At 38.0% G+C, this 25,056-nt stretch overlaps 1 protein-coding gene across 7 annotated transcripts in view; it reads right to left on the reverse strand.

Annotated features, from left to right (window-relative positions):
• Positions 1-25,056, reverse strand: part of PRR16 (proline rich 16) — a 290,513-nt gene that overhangs the window by 133,801 nt on the left and 131,656 nt on the right. The gene's annotated exons all lie outside the window — the stretch shown is intronic.

Raw genomic sequence — 25,056 nt, forward strand, 5'->3', positions numbered from 1 at the left:
AATTAGCTTGCTTTTAAAGTCCATGTTGTATATATGGTGAACTAATGCAAATATGCACACATATAAATAACAGAATCACATTCAACTCTAAATGATGCTAATATGATGCAATGTCAGGGGAAGAGAAATCAGTGAGTCTAGATTTATACACAGTACATTTATATGCTCACTCCTGAGCATATGGACAGTGAACAGACTACATATTTAAACCTACCTCCCAAGATCCTTTGTTATGCTGAGTTTGCACACATAGCTAAACTCCATAATTCAAAGGAGTTATGTTGAAAATCCTCTGAAAATAATACACTTTTGAAAAAATGAAGGTATATGTGTGAAGGTTTTATAGAAGGATAAACCATTTGTGTTGAGACAGTGGGACTGATAATGTTCTGGGATTTTGGATTATAAAGAAAAATGTACTTGGAACATAAAGAGAGATATTTTTTATATATCTTTGCATTTAAATTTTTGCCATGTGTATATGTCATTTTTTTTTTTTTTTTTAATCACAACACATCCTTAGAGAAATAAAAGTGAAGTCGCTCAGTCGTGTCCGACTCTTCACGACCCCATGGACTGTAGCTTACAAGGCTCCTCTGTCCATGGAATTTTCCAGGCACGAGTACTGGAGTGGGTTGCCATTTCCTTCTCCATTACAGAAATAACGCTATGTAGAAATAGGACAAAAATAAAGAGATTTAGGAAGGGGCATCTGTAGTCAAGAGTATTGAATGCCATCTATGTGACTTAGGCCTAGGTTTATGATGAATGTGCTTCCATAAATAATTAAAATGAAATGTACAACCTTACAGATAAAAAGCCAAAATCAATGTAATCATTTAATGTTTCTAGTGCTGAGTTTCTCTCTTGAGCCCCTTACTGACAGCCATAATAAGTGATATTTCTCATACTTAGGTGCTTCTTATGGTTGCCTGACTGCTCGAACCACCTCTACTCTTACATCACTTTATTCTTCAGGTCACAATTATATGACATTTTTCAAAAATGAGAAATTCCTTGGTCTAAACCTCTTCAGTTGCCCCTATGCTGCTGCTGCTGCTGCTAAGTCACATCAGTCGTGTCCGACCTTGTGCTACCCCATAGACGACAAGCCCACCAGGCTCCTCTGTCCCTGGGATTCTCCAGGCAAGAACACTGGAGTGGGTTGCCATTTCCTTCTCCAATGCATAAGAGTGAAAAGTGAAAGCGAAGTCGCTCAGTCATGTATGACTCTTTGCGACCCCATGGATGTGGCCTACCAGGCTCCTCCGTCCATGGGATTTCCCAGGCAAGAGTACTGGAGTGGAGTGCCATTGCCTTCTCCATCAGTTGCCCCTATCCATCATCTAGGTAAATTCTAAACTTTTAAACAAGCCCATGAATTGTCCCCTAACATACTCCCCTTCTTCTCTCAGTAAAAGAATACTTGAATATGAACTGTGACATACAGTGGATACCTACCCAATGGAATATAAATGGTATGTTCAACCTCCAGAAAATACCTTTAAGGGAGGAGTTTTTGATCTGCTGCCCTTTCCTCCTTTCTGATGCTTGAAATGTTGACATAATGACTGAAGCAGCCATCTGGGACCACAAAATAGGAGATGAACATTAAAGATTCACTGGACTGCCTATCTTATATGAGAGATAAATTGATTCCTCACTCATTTAAACTCCAGCTATGTGGAGAATTAGCCCCTCAGAGTTAAGTCTGATCAGAATGAGCACAAAACATCCTTTACGATTTCCTTTCTACCTATCTTTCTAACTTCATTTCTCATCACTCCTACAACTGCATTCTACATTGAAACTACATCTACCACTCCCCATGTTATTTCCTATGTCTGCATATTAGTGTAAGTTGTCCCCTTTGTCTGAAATGTCTCCTACTTCTACTCAGCCTCAGCTCCTTTTCATGGGAAGCTAGCCAAGGCACTCAACAGAAGACAAAAACAGTCTCTCCTTAGCCCCTCACTACATAATCTATTTGACGCATAACAGTTGTTTCAGAAAGTTCAGACAAATCTTAGCGCTGAAGAAAGTCTTCTTAATCTATCATCCACTCTCACTGGTCTAGGAGGGGAGAAACAGGTAGAAAGAATTTAGAAGAAATACTGTGGAGATAAAAAGTGAACCTCAAATATCATTATGAATATCCTTACAGAAAGAGAGAATGTACTACATCCAGTGAAAAAGAATATTGTTCTATGAAAATATGTAATAAAAAATGAGAAAGGCCTCTCATATATTAAACACTTTATTACCACATTTCAAACTCCAGTAAAAGGATTAGAAGATAAAATTCCAGAAAACAGGATAAAATGGCTGAAATGAAAAATAGGAAAAAAATGATAAAAACATTGTAGCATCAATCTGGGACATTCTATAATCAACTTCTAAGAATCATCAGAAAGAGAGAAGACAGACTGTGGAGAGAGAATTATCGAAAACAGTACGTGAGTACATCTCAAAACAGTGAATTATACTCAGTAAATACTCACTGAACTATGCATACAGTCATTCTTTATCTCATGTAAAGCCAGTCATAATCACTGACCACAAACTACTGGGTAGGCCAAAAAGTTTGGTCAATTCCAAACGGACTTTTTGGCCAACTCAATACTTGCCAGAATGTAATACTAGGCACTGGAAAGAAGAGATGAGTAAGATAATGTTTCTGCTTTTCATGATCTTATTCTATTAAAGAACAAAGACATAAAAAATCATAACTACAACATGATGACATAATAAACATTTATAAGACCTCTTCCTGGGAGTCCCAGGTGACTCAGTGGTAAAGGATCCACCTGCCAATGAAGGAGCTGCAGGAGACAAGAGTTCGATCCCTGGGTTGGGAAGATCAGTTGGAGGAGAAAATGGCAACCCACTCCAGTATTCTTGTCGGGATAATCCCATGGACAGAGGAGCCTGGTGGGCTAGAGGCGACGGAGTTGCAGAGTTGGACATGACAGAGCTACTGAGCATGCATGGAAGAATTCTCTAGAAGAGTGCAGAAGGAATACATAGCCCATCCAAGTTGGAATTTCACAACATAATATTTATGTGTTACACTTATGAGTTAATACAGTGGTGTTCCTTGCTTTTCATTTTATTTTGAATCATTTCCCATAAAATGTATTTTGGTATTTAATGTTAAAAAAAAACCTTTATAATTTATGTAATCCAAATGTTATTGAGCAAAATCAAGTAATTCCATTGCTTTTTAAATTGTGTAACATATATACAGATAAACATAAAAACCCTAGTATAGGTCAAAAGTTTTTTTCAAAGTGAACACAGCCAGGTGACTAACACAGAGACCAAGAATCTGAATATTCAGTTCAGTCAGATCAGTTGCTCAGGCGTGTCTGATTCTTTGTGACCCAATGGACTGCAGCACGCCAGGGCTCCCTGTCTATCACCAATCCGGAGCTTACCCAAACTCATGTCTATTGAGTGGTGATGCCATCCAGCCATTTCATCCTCTGTCGTCCCCTTCTCCTCCTGCCTTTAATCTTTCCCAGCATCTAGGTCTTTTCAAACGAGTCACCTCTTCACATCAGGTGGCCAAAGTATTGGAGTTTCAGCTTCAACATCAGTCCTTCCAAAGAACACTCAGGATCGATCACTTTTAGGATGGACAGGTTGGATTTCCTCGCATCCAAGGGACTCTCAAGAGTCTTCTCCAACACCACAGTTCAAAACCATCAATTCTTTGGCACTCAGCTTTCCTTATAGTCCAACTCTCATATCCATACATGACCACTGGAAAAACCACAGCCTTGATAAGACGGACCTTTGTTGGCAAAGTAATGACTCTGCTTTTGAACATGCTGTGTAGGTCAGTCATAACTTTCCTTCCAAGGAGTAAGCATCTTTTAATTTCATGGCTGCAATCACCAACTGTATCAAGTTTGGAGCCCCCAAAAATAAAGTCAACCACTGTTTCCCCATCTATTTGCCATGAAGTGATGGGACCAGATGCCATGATCTTCGTTTTCTGAATGTTGAGTTTTAAGCCAACTTTTTCACTCTCCTTGCCTTCACTTTCATCAAGAGGCTCTTTAGTTCTTCTTCACTTTGTGCCATAAGGGTGGTGTCATCTGCATATCTGAGGTTATAGATATTTCTCCTGAAAATCTTGATTCCAGCTTGTGCTTCATCCAGCCCAGCATTTCTCATGATGTAATCTGCATATAAGTTAAATAAGCAGGGTGACAATATACAGCCTTGATGTACTCCTTTCCTGATTTGGAACCAGTCTGTTGTTCCATGTCCAGTTCTAACTGTTGCTTCCTGACCTGCATACAGATTTCTCAAGAGGCAAGTCAGGTGGTCTGGTATTTTCATCTCTTTAAGAATTTTCCACAGTTGATTGTGATCCACACAGTCAAAGGCTTTGGTGTAGTCAATAAAGCAGAAATAGATGTTTTTCTGGAACTTGCTTGCTTTTCTGATGATACAGCGGATGTTGGCCATTTTAATCTCGGGTTCCTCTGCCTTTTCTAAAACCAGCTTGAACATCTGGAATTTCACAGTTCACGAATTGTTGAAGCCTAGTTTGGAGAATTTTGAACATTACTTTACTAGCATGTGAGATGAGGGTAATTGTGCAGTAGTCTGAGTGTTCTTTGGCTTTGCCTTTCTTTGGGATTTGAATGAAAACTGACCTTTTCCAGTCCTGTGGCCATTTTTGAGTTTTCCAAATTTTCTGCCATATTGAGTGCAGCACTTACACAGTATCATCTTTTAGGATTTGAATGAGCTCAACTGGAATTCCATCACCTCCGTTAGCTTTGTTCGTGATGCTTCCTAAGACCCGCTAGACTAAGGCCTACATTCCAGGATGTCTGGCTCTAGGTGCGTGATCACACCACCATGATTATCTGAGTCATGAAGATATTCTCAGTATAGTTCTTCTGTGTATTCTTGCCACCTCTTCTTAATATCGTCTGCTTCTGTTAGGTCCATACGATTTCTGTCCTTTATTGAGCCCATCTTTGCATGGTATGTTTCCTCAGCATCTCTAATTTTCTTGAAGAGATCTCTAGTCTTTCACATTCTATTGTTATCCTCCATTTCTTTGCACTGATCACTGAGGAAGACTTTCTTATCTCACCTTGCTATTCTTTGAAACTTGCATTCAGATGTTTATATCTTTCCTTTTCTCCTTTGCCTTTCACTTCTCTTCTTTTCCCAGCTATTTGTAAGGCCTCCTCAGAGAGCCATTTTGCTTTTTTGCATTTTCTTTTCTCGGGGATGGTCTTGATCCCTGTCTCCTGTACAATGTCTGTAGTTCATATGTACCTCCGTCCATAGTTCATCAGGCACTCTGTCTATCAGATCTAGTGAGAAATAAATCTATTTCTCGCTTCAACTGTGTAATCATAAGCGATTTGATTTAGGTCATACATGAATGGTCTAGTGGTTTTCCCTAATTTCTTCAATTTAAATGATAATCAGCACCCCAAACATCTTTGGACCCCTTCTAATCACTGCCCTTTCCCAAGGGAAATGACTTCCCTGACATCCAGTAGCATGGATTAGTTTTACTATCTTTGAACTTCATAAAAATGTCATCATATCCCATATGTACTCTTGGATCCGGCTTCTTTGGCTGAATATTATATGATAAGATATTTCTACATTGTTGGATATACAGTTTTATTTTAAATAAAGCTTTTTTATAAATAACATTTTTAGATTTACTGTATATTTGAGAAAAAAATGCAGAGAGTTTCAGCCTGATTTTCCCTATTATCAGAATCTTATATTAGCATGGAGTATTTGCCACAATTAACAAACCAACATCATCCCACTGTTAAATAAACCTTTGTTGTTGTTGTTTAGTCACTAAGCTGTGTCCAACTCTTAGCGACCCCATGGACTGTAGGCTCCTCTGTCCACGGGATTTCCCACTCAAGAATACTGAGAATTATTTCCTTCTCCAGGTGAACTTTCTGACCTACAGATTGCATCTGTGTCTCCTGCATTGGTAGGTGGGTTCTTTACCACTGAACCATCAGGAAAGCCTGTGAACTAAAGCTTATATTTACTGAAATTTTCTCAGTTTTTCCATTATGTTTTTTCTGTTCCAGGGTCCTAAGACCCCCACATCATATACAATCATCATGTCTCTTTAGGCTTTCTTTGTTGTTCCAGTTTCTCAGATTTGTCTTTTTCTTTTTTCCTCAGGAACTTGACAGTTTTAAGGATTATTAGTCAGGTATTTTATAGAATGTCACTCAATTAGGATTTATCTGATGTTTTTCTCATGGTTAGTCTGAGGAAATGTGATTTCAGGGAGAAGACTGAAGAGGTGAAGTGCCCACTGACATCACATGATATAGACGGTATTTAATATCAATATGATTTATCACTGTTGGTATTAATCTGAATCACTTTGCTTTAGGTAGTGTTTCTCAGATTTCCCCACTGCAAAGTTACCCATTTTTCCGCCCCTCTCCCTTTCATATTACGAAGAAAGTAATACACATGCAAAAATAACAGGCTTATTTAACATAACATGACAGGCTATGACTCCCAAGCACAGCATTTTAACTAATACACTACATAGAAACCTACAAGGAAATCACACTTAGCACAGATCCAATGTATGACATCCATGTAGAATATCAGTCCAAAAAGCACAGACACACTATAAATGTGTTTTTCGTACAGAATCATCTAAATTATCAAAGCAGTTAATTAACTCGATCTTTAGATCAGTATGCATCTATAGAAATAGTCTTAGACTGAGCTGATACAAGGCCAAGTGAAAGAAGTAGACAGTAACTATACAGTTCATACAAGGATCATCTGAAGATCTGGGTTAGTACAGTTTTGGATGACTCTTTTCCTTTTTCATTCTTTTTACACATGTAGACCTAATTACAGATTTTCTAAAGAAAATTTCCAAAAATACACACCATATCATATTAAAAGTTGACATTACAGAAGAAAAAACAGAACACTGAGGGAATTTATTCACAGAAGATTAGAACACATCACATCATTTAATGTATTAAGGAATACCTCATTAAAAACATAACAAATAAGTTGTTGCTACCTAAGAAGACAAAATTTCTAAGTTCAGCGGGACATATGCCTGAAGAAAAATATTAACTCTTTCTTTAGTTTAATGAGTAAAACATTCTATTACCCTGACAACTCAGAAAGCAACATACTATATTTTCTATATACTATACTGTAAATTATAAATACCCCACTCCAGTACTCTTGCCTGGAAAATCCCATGGACTGAGAAGCCTGGTAGGCGACAGTCCATGGGGTCGCACAGAGTTGGACCCGACTGAGTGATTTCACTTTTACTTTTCACTTTCATGCATTGGAGAAGGAAATGGCAACCCACTCCAGTGTTCTTGCCTGGAGAATCCCAGGGATGGAGGAGCCTGGTGGGCTGCTGTCTATGGGGTCGCACAGAGTCGGACACGACTGAAGTGACTTAGCAGTAGCAGCAACTCTTAAATGCCATTCAGTAATTTAAATTATTTTCCCAATGGCCAGTTACATTTGTTCACTTTATGTTTAAACCCACTTTTCATTCTCCTTTTTGAACTGAAGTAAAAATCAGACACTGGATAACTCATGTCTCCTGTACACTCAGTAGTGATAGAAATGATAGTGATCTTCAAACACAGATTTTGCTGTCATCATTCATCCCTGAGGCAAAATGACTCTTGATCTTCATGCTAACTTTGAAGGTGTGGTCTGCCCTGACTGTTATACACCACAAATCTGAATAATCAATTTAAATCAGCAAGAAATACACTGAAACCTTCCTAGAAAACTTATGCTATTAAAGTTCAATCAACTTAAAACTGATATTCATACTAAAACATCAAAAGAGTAGGAGAAAACTATATTGAGCTAGAGCTAAAATGTTCCCCAGGCAACTTGTTTTCTACATGATCCAGTGGTGTGCTGGGAGTCAGTTCATATTGGCTTATGAGAAGCACTTGCTAAATATTTTAGAATTTGTGAACCTATTGTAAAACACAGACATTATTAAAAATTATTCTGTAAAATTACAATTAACCATACTAAAAACAAAGGTAATAACTATTCAAAACTCTTCAATCAGAGCTGTGCTATCATATAAAACTTTGTGGTCATTTACATCTATTGTGTGTGGCGAAAAAGTTCTACATAACACACAATTGTATGTTACTGTGCATCTTTTCCCAATTCCACATTCACTAACATCGAGTTAGTAGCCTGAAGTCATCATGGGAATATTTAAACCATGAAAGTTAGAAAATAAGCAAATGTCATAAACCAGGGTTTTGCTTCCACATCTCAGAGAACTGGCTGTTAAACATTCATCAGCACACCACCAACCAAGCACATATTTAACTCTCTCCCAACTTTGCTAATTCTCTCTGCACCCCTTTCATCAAATTTCTTAGTGTTGATTGTCTTTAGAGATATTTGTTTTGGGTGAACTTTCAGCTTTGTACATAACACTGATTCATTTAAAAATAATAAATATTTTTATCCTTTTGAGAGAAAAGTAGAAAATCAACGCCATTCCCCAAAATCATTGAGAGAGTGTCTCTGTGAATTTCAATTTTACAAAATGTTAATGTAAAGAAAGGTTTGAGAGCTTAGTGAATTTCAATTTTACAAACTGTTAATGTAAAGAAAGGTTTGAGAGCTTATTGTTGGTAGACAGAAGTGGGTTTAACTCTTCTTACTACTTACTACACTGGGAACATAATCTAAGCTTGAATTCTTGCTTCCTAAAAAAATGTGGTAATATCCAATGTTACAGAGTTTTTGTAAGAGCACCATGAGATGATATATGTGAAGTTATCATAGATGCTCAGTAAATGTGAGCTATCTTATGGTGCTCACACAGGCTTGGCAACATATCAACACATGTGAAAATAGAAGCTATGATTCAAAAATAGTTAACAGGTGCAAGGTAGATTAACATTTTCTAAATTGTTTGTATATTTATACTGAGTATTAGCAAACCAAACCTCAGAGGAGTTCCACATATAAGAAGCCAGTATGTATGGCTTCTCTGGTGGCTCAGATGGTAAAGAATCTGCCTGCAATGTGGGAGACCCAGGTTCGATCCCTGAGGTCAGGAAGATCCCCTGGAGAAGGGAATGGCTACCCACTTCAGTATTCTTGCCTGGAGAATTCCGTGGACAGAAGAGCCTGTCGGGCTACAATCCTTGGGGGGTCCAAAGAGTTGAACAGGAATAAGCAACAAATACTTGCACTTCGATTTCATCTATCTATCTATCTATCTATCTAGCAGCGTTCCTAAAAGTTCTGATATTGTTCTTGATTTTCCAATTTCAGTAAATTGTTAACCCATGCCTCTCCAAAGTACTATAGTGTAATGAGTTCTCTCAGTTCTACCTGTGTCATGTGGCTAAATATGTATTTATTACTGTTTCATTTCTCTGGGAGTACCTAAGTCAGGCTCTCAGTACTTCTCTACAAACAAAATTATGTAACCTGGGAATTTCCTCATGCTGCTAAGTCGCTTCAGTCATGTCCGACTCTGTGTAACCCCATGGACTGCAGCATAGCACCTGTAAATATCAGTTGTTTCTAAAGTACTTTAGGAAATGATATTGAGATGAAGCATGACACTTGGATGCTTTTACAAAGGCCTGCAACATATCTAGGCTATAGAGAATTTAAAATAATGGTAAGTTTTTAAAGAGGGTTCAGAAGTTTGCCAAAAGCAATTATAGATTATACACTTATCTATAGATAACTCTTTTAGAAACAAATTATTATTAAAGAAATAGCCTGAAGAGTGGCATTATAATGGATGTCAGTAAGCTAAAGCTTCACAGTTAAAGGAATCAGTCAAATGCAGTCTATCAAGCCACACACCAAGAGCAGATGAGCTTACATTTTTGGTATAAGTGATTAATTATACTAAAGTACAACTACACAAAGAAAAATTTCTTGGCAGGGACTGATACTTACTGCCCAAATATAAAGTGAATCTGTATATGAATTCTTTTTTTAAAGTATCTCTTTGAAAATGAAGTAGATCATATATCTGTAATCTTTTAATTGTCATCTACTTGAAGACTAGAAAACACCACAAAGCTCTTTTGCATCAATGCTTTTTTGCATGATTGATGCCAAGACACATACTGGACAACAGTTGAATAAGAGGGGGCAGAACATGTCAATATAGTCAGTATTTCTTTCTTAAAACTTCTCATCCCATGATTTCTCTGTCAGGGCTTTATTCTAGTTCTTTCCTTAATCTTAAGTTCATTTGAGATTAATATGAATTATTTATAATTTATTTCAGAAAGTATTTAATATAAATTTTATTATTATTACTGTCATTCTATAAAATTTCCAGGACTGAATATCTCCTATTATGGCAGCTTCAGGGACCTGAAACTGTCATCCACCTAGAGATTCACTGCCTTTTCTTGCCATAGCATGCTACCCCTATTCCCTGTAAACAAAACAAAGCAAAATGTAATGCCTGCTCCCTGGTGGCTCAGTGGTAAAGAATCCTCCTGCAATGCAGGAGGTGTGGGTTTGATCCTGGGTCAGGAAGATCCCCTGGAGAAGGAAATGGCAACCCACTCCAGTATTCTTGCATGGGGAATCCCATGCACAGAGGAGCCTGGCAGGCTACAGTCCATGGGCTTGCAAAGAGTCGGACATGACTTAGCAACTAAACAACAACAACAGTTCTGTTGTCGTGTTTCTGTTGGTCTTTTCACTGCTAATTCATTCTTGTCTTACTTATATTTGAATAAGTCATCTCAATTCTTGTCTGTAACATTGCTAGATATGCATTTTATTATAATTTTGTTCCTCAGGAGCCCAAATCAAGGTTTTAATCACTTCTCAACTGTTGATACAGCCTCTGGTCAGCAGTTTCATACCCATTCCTCACCCCATGTCATCAATCTTATATATCATTGCCAAGTTTCTCTTCTAAAAGAAGCTCTTACTGCATCACCTTCAATATCCGAAATATTGAATTCATCTCAATGACTGCTAATTGCATCCATGCATTTCACACTCTGTGCATCATCCCAGAGGTTTCTCACCCTTCTGCTATACATGCACTAAGCTTCAAACAGTTGTCTGAGCTATCTTAACTTACAAATTTGCTAATAATGTGTCCTTTACCTGGACTGTCCTCCTCTTGCGTGCTATAAAATTCTCCAAATTCTCCAAGCCTATGCATTCATTCTTTGGTTCGTCTAGCAAAGAGGGACAAATTGATGACTAAGATGATCATTTTTCCTATCCTTATGAAGTTCCAGTATGGAGGCAACAAAAGAAAATTTTAAAAAGATCTTACATGTAAATGGCTGCAATTGTCAGAGGTGCCAAGATGGAAAAGTTAGTGGTACTATTTTCTAAAAAGGAATAAACAACACAACTGAACATTTTTGACATTTTCTTTATCCCTTACAACCACAAAGATTAATAATCATTCCATATTTATCACTTTCTGGTCTGTATTATACTTATTTGCAATCTGAATTTATCTTCCTATTTGGGGGATTCTAAGTAACTCCTATTTCTGCTTTATTGACTATGCCAAAGCCATTGACTGTGTGGATCACAATCAACTGTGGAAAATTCTGAAAGAGATGGGAATACCAGACCACCTGACCTGCCTCTTGAGAAACCTATATGCAGGTCAGGAAACAACAGTTAGAACTGGACATGGAACAACAGACTGGTTCCAAATAGGAAAAGGAGTATGTCAAGGCTGTATATTGTCACCCTGCTTATTTAACTTATATGCAAAGTACATCATGAGAAATCCTGGGTTGGAAGAAGCACAAGCTGGAATCAAGATTGCCGGGAGAAATATCAATAACCTCAGATATGCAGATGACACCACCCTTATGGAAGAAAGTGAAGAGGAATTAAAAAGCTTCTTGATGAGAGTGAAAGAGGAGAGTGAAAAAGTTGGCTTAAAGCTCAACATTCAGAAAACGAAGATCATGGCATCCGGTCCCACCACTTTATGGGAAATAGATGGGGAAACAGTGGAAACAGTGTCTGACTTTATTTTTCTGGGCTCCAAAATCACTACAGATGGTGACTGCAGCCGTGAAATTAAAAGACGCTTACTCCTTGGAAGGAAAGTTATGACCAACCTAGATAGCATATTCAAAAGCAGAGGCGTTACTTTGCCAACAAAGGTCCATCTAGTCAAGGCTATGGTTTTTCCTGTGGTCATGTATGGATGTGAGAGTTGGAATGTGAAGAAAGCTGAGCACCGAAGAATTGATGCTTTTGAACTGTGGTGTTGGAGAAGACTATTGAGAGCCCCTTGGACTGCAAGGAGATCCAACCAGTCCATTCTAAAGGAGATCAGCCCTGGGTGTTCTTTGGAAGGACTTATGCTAAAGCTGAAAGTCCAGTACTTCGGCCACCTCATGCGAAGAGTTGACTCATTGGAAAAGACTCTGATGCTGGGAGGGATTGGGGGCAGGAGGAGAAGGGGAAGACAGAGGATGAGTTGGCTGGATGGCATCACCGACTTGATGGACGCGAGTTTGAGTGAACTCCGGGAGATGGTGATGGACAGAGCCCTGGAGTGCTGCGATTCATGGGGTCGCAAAGAGTTGGACACGACTGAGCAACTGAACTGAACTGAACTGAAGTAACTCCCAAAACATCTATTCCTCTCAGGTAAGTAACCTAAATCAGTCATTGTCCCTACAGTGGACAGTAAGACATAAAAGGGGAGACTACTGGGCTGTTTCCAGGAAAAAATGTCCTCTGTCTTAAGAAAGATAACCGTAAGATTATATAGTATATTTTCCTTCTTCCAGTCACTGATATTCAAGATGTAATGCCTAGAAGTACAGCAGATAATTAGTCACCAGAATGAGTTCAATACCCAAACCAAGGATGACACAATGGTGCAAAAAAGGAAGATTGGCTCTTGATGATATCTCCAGGCTGCTGAATGAACCAATTCTGTGGTACCCACAGACAGACCTATCTCAAAACTTTTTATTAAGTGACTTTCAAATTTCCCCTCTGTTTAAACCAGCAATTTGCAGCAAATAGTGACATATTACAATACTAGACTGTAAACATGCTGAGAATGGAGACTGGTGTCACTTTTTGCTGATAATAGCTGGTCAAAAATAGTAGCTTGGAAAATTAAAGTTGGATTTCAACTAAAACATTTTTCATGTATATTCTATCTCTGTGTGTATATGTGTGTGTGTCCAGGTTGTTAAGGACTACACTATTAGGTTTAAAGTCTCAGCTCAATTAGAATGTGTTTCCTGTGATGCTATAACACACAGGTTGAACACCTACAATGATATAAAAAGACAAAGAGGAAAAGTACTCAACTTTGTTAATCTTATTCTTTAGTAAAGAAAGGATTCATGTCTTGTCTCCATAACAGGCCATAAACACAGTCAAGTAATTTGCAATTTTAAACAAAAAAGGTCTAAGTGTCAGAGAAGTTGAAAATATTGAAAACTCTCCAGAGATGACAAGACATATGAATGCTGGCAAGGCACCAAATCAGAAGAGAGCTACAGGGATACATATGTGATTTTAGTCAACAGCTGGCTGTGGATGAATAGGTTGTGAGATGAATCTTTTTTACTGTAAATGAAAGTAAGGGAAGAAGGCTTTCTAACAAAGGTCTCATTTCAAGTAATATAAATTACCATATGGCTTATGAACTCAGAGTATAAACCAACAGAACCAGTAACTTATTTCACTATATGAAATGCCCTCAATGGCAACATTCTAGCTGAGAAATACAGGCATCATCCATTACTCAAAGAAACAACAGGAGTGACTTTTCAAATGCCAGGTCAGATGAAGAATGTGACTATGCACCATAAAGAATGAGGTAGGCCCAGCTCTCAGCTCAAAAGTTTATGAAATATTTGACCCAAGAGACAACATTCGATGAGAATATAAATGCGATTCAATTTTCTGTTGACTCAGGTGTAAATGAAACAGCAGGCTATCAGAGATTCCGGAGAGCTCTGTCTGCACTCCCTGGGTGCATTACCCTGTACCACCTATCTGCTTATACATCTTTAACTCCCATCAGGCTCTTTTATTAAGAACATGAGCAAGATTAAACGTCATTTGTTATAATATCAGCGTTTGACATTTCCCAAGCTTCTTATTCTTAGAATACTCGAACACTGCATTTTGCCTCTTTCCCAGAGCAGCCTCACTAAAATATCAGAATTCTACAGAGGACCAATATTCTATATACTGGAGTCAAATAAAAATAATAGCCAATATTTATTAAGTGGATTCCATGTGCCAGAATTAAACCAAGCACTTAATGTACATTATCTCCACAAATACTCATCATGAGACAGTTATTATTATCTCTATTCCCCAGAAGTGGAAATTGGAGATTAGAGAAGTTAATAACTATCATATGCAGCTAGTAAGAGAATATGTAGCTTTGGAACCCAGGTCTCTGGGTTCTATGGCCTTGGCTAAAATGGTTTAGCCCTAAGGACACCTCCTCGTCCACCCCACAATGATGGTCAGTAGTAAAGGATCTGCCTGCAGTTCAGGAGACATAGGAGACATAGGTTCGATCCCTGGATGGAGAAGATCCCTTGTAGGGGGAAATGGCAACCTACTCCTAATTCTCTTGCCTGGAAAATTCCATGGACAGAGGATCCTGGTGCAGGCCAATGGGTCACAAACAGGTGGACATGACTGAACACGCAGCACAAGAATACCCTCACCCTGAACTTCATCCAGATTTACTGAAGCCCTATTTGTAAAAGGGTTTCAGTAAAGCCGACTGCAATCCTTAGGTTGGGAAGACTTGGGTTCAATCCTGAGGTTGGGAAGATCCCCTGGAGGATGCAATGGCAACCTACTCCAATATTCTTACCTGGAGCATCCCTATGGATAGAGAAGCCTGGTGGGCTACAGTCCATGGAGTCGCAAAGAGTCAGACATGACTGAGCAACTAAGAACACATATTTGGAAAAGAGATCACCTGCTTAGCTTACAGTGAAGAAACATTGGTGGCTGACAGGACCAAGACTGGTTAGTGAATGTGCTGTCCCAACCAGCCAGGTGAGAAATAGCAACAGCCTGAAGGATCAAAGGAAAGGATAAACAGTAGACAAGTTTGGGAGGTAGCACAGGCAAGACTTGCTGAATTAGGAGATGTGGAGGAAAGGAAAATTAGGGAAGGCACCAGCTTTCCATTCTGGGGAAACAGGTAGCCAATATGAGACTTACATAAGAGGGAAGGACTGAGGTGCTTGGGGACAGGAAGCATAGGGAACCAGATGGACACAATATTTGACATATTGGCTTTGAGGTTCTGGGCATAACCCTTTAAATATGATCAATATGCAAAAGGACATCATCCCTGAGGTCAGGATAAAAACAACCCTGTGGTGCAGATGAATTCTCTCGTCAGATCTGTGAGGGAGAGTGAAGCTACATACGGATGATGGCATGTTTTCCATGAGAAAACAGTTCTCCAGACACCTTATACTTGCTGCTTTTATTTGAAAGGACGAAAGTCAACTAAAGCAGAAGCAAGCTTCAAGTGTTCCCACATGGCCAGAGGCACATGGATGGATGTCGTTTTCCACTCTCAAGGCATGCACAGTGGTCCCATGCAGAAACACTGCTTGAGGATCATTCCCCATGACATTCAGGACAGTGTGACGCTGTGACGATGCCGCCTGGAAGTGGGGTGCTCCTCTCCCAAGCATAGAAAAGCTGGAGAACTCAGGAGGAGAAAAAACATTTTTTCTCTTTCACATTTTTCAAGAACTACAGAGTACTTATACGTATGTCTCTTGCTGCTCATCTAACTGTATTATAATTATTAGTTTTGTCTGTCTCAGTCATTAATCTGTTAGCTCCACCAGACGAGGTACTGTAACTTTTTAATGGTTGAGTCTGTGGCCATTACACATAGGCCTCAATAAACATTTGGTAAATGAATGAGGAGCTTGTTTGCATACAGAGAAGATAGGTCATATTCTGCTCAGCCTCGGTCTAATTTTAAACTAGAGGAAAGTTCTATTTAGCTCCCTCACTCTCACTGGCTGTCTGCTTTTGTTTGTTGCTACCTTTTGCTCCCTTCCCATCTCTATCACTAGTCTGCTCCTCCGGCTGCCAAGGCACTGGCCTTGCAATGGCCTCTTTTTTTAAAAAAATTAGGCAATGGCTATTTCTCTTATTTGCTGCCTCAAGGCTCTGCAGGAAGTCTGCCAAATCACCGAGAGCCAATTCATAGACAGACAATTCTCAGGATGGCCATGTGAAAACAGCCTAACCAGTAAGCTAGCTCTCCCTAAAGGGTTAAAGCCCAGTAGTGGTTTTATGGGTGAAACATTCAGGGAGAAGAACAGAGGAGATGAGCTGTGTTTTGTGATGTTTTGCCTTGGTATTTTTCTTGAGTTTTTTTTTTTTGAGATTAGTGATATCATTTGATAGTACTCTTTGTCTACTTTTCAATAAAGAAGAAAGAGTTGGCTCAAAGTTTTCCTGTGAAGAAACAGCAGGACAATTCAGATTCTACCTTTGGCCCCACCTAGCATTCTATGCAAATGCATATGTCAGCCTCTAAAAGTTATTCCTGCTCTCTATCCACATATAAATGATTAGTACCTAAATAAAACACACTTTTTCTAAGGATATACTGCCTTCAAAAATGCCACTGCACTGATGAGAAATTACAATGTCACCGACTAAACCATACATGGAACAACGGACTGGTTCCAAACTGGGAAAGGAGTAAGTTAAGGCTATATATTGTCACCTTGATTATTTAACTTACAGGCAGAGTACATCTTGCAAAATGCCAGGCTGGATGAAGCACAAGCTGGAATTAAGATCGCTGGGAGAAATATCAATAACCTTAGATATGAGGATGGCAGAAAGCGAAGAGACACTAAAGACCCTCTTGATGAAGGTGAAAGAGGAGAGTGAAAAAGCTGGCTTAAAACTCAGCATTCAAAAAACTAAGATCATGGCATCCAGTCCCATCACTTGATGGCAAATAGATGGGGAAACAATGGAAACAGTGATAGATTTTACTTTCTGGGCTCCAAAATCACTGCAGATGATGATTGCAGCCATGAAATTGAAAGACGCTTGCTCCTTGGAAGAAAAGCTATGACTAACCTAGACAGCATATTGAAAAGCAGAGACATTACTTTATCGACAAAGGTCCGTCTAGTCAAAGCTATGGTTTTTCCAGTTGTAATACATGGATGTGAGAGTTGGACCATAAAGAAAGCTGAGCACAGAAGAATTGATGCTTCTGAACTGTGGTGTTAGAGAAGACTCTTGAGAGTCCCTTGGACTGCAAGGAGATCAAACCAGTCCATCCTAAAGGATATCAGTGCTGAGTGTTCATTGGAAGGACTGATGCTGAAGCTGAAGCTCCAATACTTTGGCCATCTGATACAAAGAGCTAACTCATTGGAGAAGACCCTGTTGCTGGGAAAGATTGAAGGCAGGAGGAGAAGGGGATGACAGAGGATGAGATGCTTGGATGGCATCACCAACTTGATGGACATGAGTTTGAGCAAGCTCCAAGAGATGGTCATGGACAGGGAGGCCTGGTGTGCTGCAGCCCATGAGGTTGCAAAGAGCTGGACACGACTGAGTGACTGAACCGACTGAACCGATGTAGCATTAGGAGGACAACCTTCAAGAAACCATGTATGTCTGTTTCATGTTTCTCTTTCTTCGTAGATCCAGATACATTAATGTCATCAATGTACACATTTTTGGAGTATTTACAGGTCACAGATTTAATTCAGTTCCATTGATTTAAAATGACAATGAGAATATTTTAAGGGAAAGAAGAATGAGAACCTGGGAAGCTACCATTATTTTGGGACTTTGGATTTTGAGCATATGCAAAGCATTTCTATACAATTTTTTGCCAATCTTAATCTAGTCAGTCAACCTTCAGAAGAAAATAGAATATCGTATACATTGATATGTTAAGATAGGAAGCAAACTGTACTTTTTACTCATTAGACGTTTATTTCCATTTCTTATAATCTCCTTAATATAAAACTGATTATAATTAAGTTTTGTTTCTTTCCAAACAATTATATGATATAAACAAATACTATAACTATAGTAAACTAAAATTTTTAAATTTTAAAAGAAAAATAGATTAATTGAATCCAAAATCATAATTAAAGCTTATATTGATTAAAAGTTCATAATGTATAAAATGGCTAAGCACCAAAAAATAAGTTACTTACTAATGATAAATGTCATTCATTGTTTGTTTTGAGTTAGTTGGAAGCACAGATGTTGAATTGAATCACTAGATAGTGAAGTTTGAAATAAAATCTGTTATTTTCCAATAACAACGAAGCACGAGTTATAATGATTTTAGAACTCCTTGAACTGAACTACATGGGTAAGATCTTGGCTTTAATCCAGTGAAACACAAGCCATAGCGCCTCTGAAATAACATCTTTCATTAGGATTGAAGCATTTGCCACTGATCAAATAGTCCACTATATGGGGGTCATTATTATAAAATGAATAAGCGAGCTTGCCCCTTTTCTTACTAATCAGACAGACAGATAGAAAGATAGATAGAGGCAGAGTTATTTCTATGATAAATTTTACACCACAGACTCCGTATATTTGGGGGATGTGTGTTGGATGTGTATATTGGAGAGAGTGTGTGTGTGTGTGTGTATGAGTGTGTGTGTGTGTACATGAAGCCAGAGACAGTTCACAGCAGTAGTTCACAGTTAGACTGTGGAGTCAGACTGGAGATGCAATGGTTGCTAGTCCCAGCTTCACTGTCTCCTGGCTATATAACTTTGAGAAGGAGCCTGACCTCTCAGCAAACCGTCTTTATGTGGGATTTTAAGAGAATTTCATGGACTTGGAATTAAATGAGGACTTAAACAGGCAGTCTTGGAACAGTGCCTGGTTCACAGTTTTATCTTTCAGTGATTACCATTATGATATTCTTCTAACTTCTCTGTCATAAATTTTCCTAAAAATATTGGGTCAAATACAGTGTTCAGACAGCTTTTTCATATATGTGTGTTTGAAAATAACACATTGCTAATAACTTTATGGATGACTTTGGTAAAATAACCTGTCTGTTGTGCTATTTCTATATTAAACATTTCTATATTTTAAAAGGGTTACTATGCTGCCTGCTAACACTGGAGGAGGAGTTAATGAATGATTAATCAATCAGGCTGAAATTTCTAAGAAAGAGGATGACATAATATTATTACAGTATCTCACTGTTTTTTTTTTTTTTTTCGCCTTTATGTGTTACTTTGCATTCATTTCAAAGCAAGCCAACAAAAAAACTGCTAAATCAGAGTTTCTTTTGAGACAGTTCTTTTTTAAAAGTGTGTGGGATAGAATTAGTTGAAAGCAGCAAAAAAAAAAAAAAAAAAAAAAAAAAAACCAGGATGACATAAAGGCAGAGGAAGTAGATTCATCTAATAGGAAGAAAAACCAGAAAAAAAGCAACACTTAAATGGTAAACTGCTTTCCTTCAAATCTATTTCTTTTCATGCTCAGTAGAAAAGGAGTATTCCAGGTTATTATTACATCAATCAGTTCAGTCACTCAGTTGTGTCCTACTCTTTGCGACCCTGTGGACTGCAGCCCGACAGGCCTCCCTGTCCATCACCAACTCCTGGAGTTTACTCAAACTCGTGCCCATTGAGTCGGTGAAGCCATCCAAGCATCTCATCCTCTGTCACCCCCTTCTCCTCCCACCTTCAGTCTTTCCCAGCACCAGGGTCTTTTCAAATGAGTCAGCTTACACATGTACATATAAAATTAGGGCTTTGAATTTGCCCCAGTTTTAAAATATCTGCTCTTACTTTATTATGGTGATATATAAAGGATATACAAAGATGAGGTCTTTTTCATTTGGAATCTAGTAAATCCCCTGTGAAATTTTGTTTTAAATAAATCTTCATCATCTGCCTATTCTATTGTCATCTGCTTCTTCGTTTAATGTTTGGATGAGTCAATCCAAACATTAAATATCTGTGTATTTGTGGGTGAACACTGACCATTAGGAAAACCATAGTTAAACAACCAGGGGGGCGATGGGAGACTTCTTTTTGTCACAATATACCAGACTAGATCGACTAGAATACCTGAAACTTTTCTAAAACATACATTCAGATTTGCTCAAAAAGAAAGGGGACTATCCAGGTGCCAGAAACAGAAAAGTAAGCCAATGTGAGCTGGCACAGAAACAAACCCTTTGCAAGGTGACTGTCTAAGTAATCAAGTGGTTTGGGGCTTGGCGCCCACAGAGATCACAGATAATGAGGTAGCGACACCTGCATCAAAGCAGGATCTGAGAAGAGCTGAATCTCTGCAAAGAGGCAGGCAAGAAAAAAATAACCATCTCCTTAAAAGTAGGAGACAGGGACAGGCTTCTAAACCACAGGTCAAGGGAAACAAAGTGGTCTTTTTGGTAACTTTTAAAACACTTTACCTGGGTTTTGGATTTAAATGTATAGCATCTGAACAGCATGGTTGTCCCAAAACAGGGAACTATAAAAGCCTATCTAGACGTGGGCTTTCCTTTTGGCTCAGATGGTAAAGAATCTTTCTGCAATACAGGAGACTGGGGTTCGATCCCTGGGTCAGGACGATCCCCTGGAGGCAGGAAGGGCTACCCACTCCAGTATTCTTGCCTGGAGAATCCCATGGATAGAGAAGCCTAACGGGCAAGAGTCCACGGGTCGCAGAGAGTTCAGTCATGACTGAAGTGACTTAGCAGATGTCCAGCAGTGATAGCACAGAAGCCTCTGGAAAAAATAGAGGCCAGTCAGACCGTAGGAGATTTTAAAGATTTAGATGACTTTATAATAAAAAAGTGACAAGATACATAAAGAAACAAACCACTAAAACTGGGAGCACAGAGCACACCAGCAGGATTAGAAACCCAAACACTTGATATTAACAACAAAAGATAAATGGTGAGGGACTTCCCCCTAAGGTTCAGTAGTTAAGACTATGTTCCTGATGTAGGGTGCACAGGTTTGATCTGTGTAGCGGAACTAAGATCCCTCACGTCATGAGAACAACCAAAATAAAAATAAATAAAATTCTAAAAGGTAAATTATGAAATAAACACATTTAAAGTTACTAAATAATTAAAAACAAACATACAATAAGATAATGCATATAAAAGTAAATAAGATTATAAGCAAATTAAATATCAAACTAAACACAGTTAATGATGAAAACCCCAATACACTGGCAACCTGGGGTGAAGATCTGACTCATTGGAAAAGACCCTGATGCTGGGAAAGACTGAGGACCAGAGAAGGGGGTGAGAGAGGATGAGATAGTTAAATAGCATCATCGAGTCAATGGACATGAATTTGAGCAAACTCCAGGAGATAGGAGAGGACAGAGGAACCTGGAGGGCTGCAGTCCATAGGGTCACAAAGAGTCGGACACACATTAGCGACAAAATAACAGCAATGAGGAAAACAGTTAACTAGAGAAATACACGAAGGAACAAAGCAGAAAAATGTAAAGATTTTTAAAATATTAAAAATTTAAGAGACGTAGAGAGAATAGGAAGGAACAAGGTGTAATAAAAGTTCTGAGAGAGAGGGAGGGAAGGAGACAATATAAATGAAAATAGAGAAAATGAGAATAAATGAGTATTTAAAGGAAGAATGGCTGAGTTTTCCAGAATTGCTGAAAAACACAAATCCTCTGACAGAGGGGGAAATGAGATGTGAATGTGATTTGAAAATAAAACGCAAATCTGAGTCATCATAATGAAATGACCAATGACCAAAGAATACAGAAGATCTTAAAAAGAGAGAGAAAAAAACAGATTAACTTCTAAAGAATCAAAGTTATGCAGACGGCTGATTTTAGACTGTTCAAATGCCATAGTCAAAACCAGAAGATAATGGATTAATATTATTAAAAGGCTGATTGGAAGTAACTATTTTTCATAGAATCTTATGCCCAGTAAATGATCTAACATGAAGGAAAAAACAAATATTTTTCAAAGCAAAAACTATCAGCTTCTTGTACCAGGTGTTCTTAAGAACTAGAGGACATATTTTAGGAATATGGAAACTGACCCAAAAAGAACTGAGACGCAATGCTAAGTGAAGGTATGGGGAAGCATCAGAAAATATAAATAAACCCTGTCAGTATAACAGAGTAACAATAATAATGACCTCTTTAGGGCATATAAACCATAATGGATCTAAACTATTGAACAATAAAGTAGAGAGCAGAATTAAAACATTCTAAGATCCTTTTGTTGGTCAAGAAGCTTATAGAAACTCTGCTAGGCATTTAAATTTGCATTTTAGAAACATATATTGCATAAAGCAAGCATGCAGGCAAAAAAGTAAATGTAGTTTCTAAAGACAGGGAGGCCTGCCATGCTGCGATTCATGGGGGTCTCAAAGAGTTGGAGATGACTGAGAGGCTGAACTGAACTGAACTGAACTGAAAGAGCAAGAAAACAAGTGTGGACTTCAAACAAGTTAAAGGAATTCAACAATGAAAGTCAGGTTCCTGCCTTTAAGATGCTTACTGTTGGGTGGGAAAGACACAGATATAACTTCACAAAACAAAAGATAAAAATCTGCTTTATTCTAGAGAAATCCAATCTCTTTTGCCTACACTTTAAGTCCTTTCCTCTTTACAGCCTTAGGCAGGTAAAGAGTTCCAATAAACTTACATGTTTCCTAGACTTTAAAAGGCACAAGTTCTGGGCTTTGCCAAAAGCACATAACAGAAACAATCCATTATTCAACATATGCAGAGAGAGTTCTAACAAGTGTCTGCAAACTTGCCAATACATGTGCTTTATATTAAGTCCACCCCACTCAGTCTCACTTATACTTAAAAAACAACCATCTTGAAAGTAAAATAAATGTAACCAGAAAAATGTTTACATGGTTCCATGCATACTGTTTTCAGAAAAAAAGATATGCATCTTTGTTCCCTTGCTGTCAGCACAACAGTTTCTGAAGGCAAAAAAAACGTGAAGTGAAAACAGGAGGGCTGAGAATAAAAAACAAAGCAGCCAGGCCTGACGTTCAGCCTTCTAGGGAACAATCCATCTTCATGTGTAAAGAACACAAATTCACAAAAAGATAACAGAACAACTGAAGAAATGATTATAAGGTCCACGTTGCTGCTAAAAGAGGATATATAACCAGCAGAATCAGGACAACAGAAAGGTGCTATAGTTAAGAAATATAATTGTACTAAGAGTAGATCAAGAGATATTGTTTTAAACAACACAAAGCCCACTTACACTTCTTTTATTTCTTTTAAGAGAGGGACTAAAAAGGAAAAAATGGATTTGTGAGCTTTTGACAAATCTGTCTTTAACAATAAGTCATTGAGCCCATAAGAACTGGACTGAGATGCTTTTAAGCATCAGGATGTGTGCCATTCAGAACATTCCTGGGGAGGAATAACTTGGAGATACATCAGAGCAAAATGCTACCTTTTGTAAAAGCAGCGGTGTGTCTCTCTTCTCTTGTTTTGATGTATGGTAAGCCAGCACTATATTTAAATAATCTATAATCCTTCCCAAAGTTCAGGAATGAAAAATGATGCTCTCAGGATCATTATTTTTAAAGGGTACTGTGATGGGGCATCATACTTTTCTCCATCTGCTCATTATAATTGATAATGTACATCAAACACTATTATAATGTATTAATTACAAGTCATATTTTAGACCTGTACTATCTGCAGTCCTAATTTACTACATGATGTTAACAGGCTCTTACAAGATGATAGTAATGAAACCACTTAGGAACCCAGCTATGATATCTAATATAGATCTACAAAACTCATCAATCAGCACTTATCAAATATCTATTTCAAACAAAAAGTGCCGAGTATTAGGATCACATGCAGATTATGTGTTCAGGAAAACTGGGCACTAGGTCCACATCAGACACGTTAAAGCTACTTGACTTGGGCTTAACCCTTGTATGTCTCTGTTGTCTTATCTGCAAAATGGGGGAAATGATAAGTGAATGACTTGCATATCTCATAAAGGAGAAATAAGTTGAAAATCAGAGGATAGAACATAGTGAAACTGGGTAATGACTATAATGCAGTGTTATGAATGAACTATGCCAGCATGCAGGTAGTGCCCAGGGTGCAGGTAGCAGGCTACCTGTGTAGATATTCCTCTATACATGAACTCTCGCAGAGTCGGACATGACTGACTGAACTGAACTGAACTTAATACTATGATGCAACTTCCATTTAAACATTTTCATTTGAAGAGACATCTAATTTCTAATTTCTTTCTAAAGTCCGATACCCCATTTATCACATCAAAGGGAAATTATAGCTGAACAGAGTTCTAAATAAATAACACTTTCTACTTTATTGCCAATTTATTTTTTATGTTAATGTAAAAACTCATGTTTTATCTTTTATTCATTAAATTATGGAAAGCAGACAAACACAAAACTTACAATGGATTATAAACTTCTGAATTTGATTTTCAGTCTGCCTTATCACAAAAGTATGGTCCAAGACATTAAATTTCTAGGCCATGATCCAGTTTGTCTCTTATTAACAGCATTATTAAGAAATAATTTACGTAAGATAAAATTCACCATTTAAGTGGATAATTCTTTTAGCAAATGATCTTTAGTAAATTTACAGATTTGTGCAACCATCACCATAAATGTCCATTGCCCACTAAAAACCTCTCATGATCCTTTGCAGTCAATCCCTATTATAACCGCTAGTCCCAGGTCACCAATACTCTACTATCCTATTCTATTACTTTGCTTTTTATGGATATTTCATATAAGTAAAATCACACACTATGTGGTCTTTTCCATCTGCCTTCTTTTACTTAGCATACTTTTTTTACTTAGCATTTCTTTTTGTTAGCATAGCTCAGAAAAGGAGTTGGTTAATTTTTACTGCTCAATAATATTCTATTAAATGCATAGTTCATGTTTTGTTTATCTAATATCAGCTGATGAACATCTGATTATTTCCATTTTGCGCTATTCTGAGTAGTGCTGCCTT

Source organism: Bos indicus, chromosome 7 (genome assembly GCF_029378745.1).
Source record: "Bos indicus isolate NIAB-ARS_2022 breed Sahiwal x Tharparkar chromosome 7, NIAB-ARS_B.indTharparkar_mat_pri_1.0, whole genome shotgun sequence".
NCBI lineage: Eukaryota > Metazoa > Chordata > Mammalia > Artiodactyla > Bovidae > Bos > Bos indicus.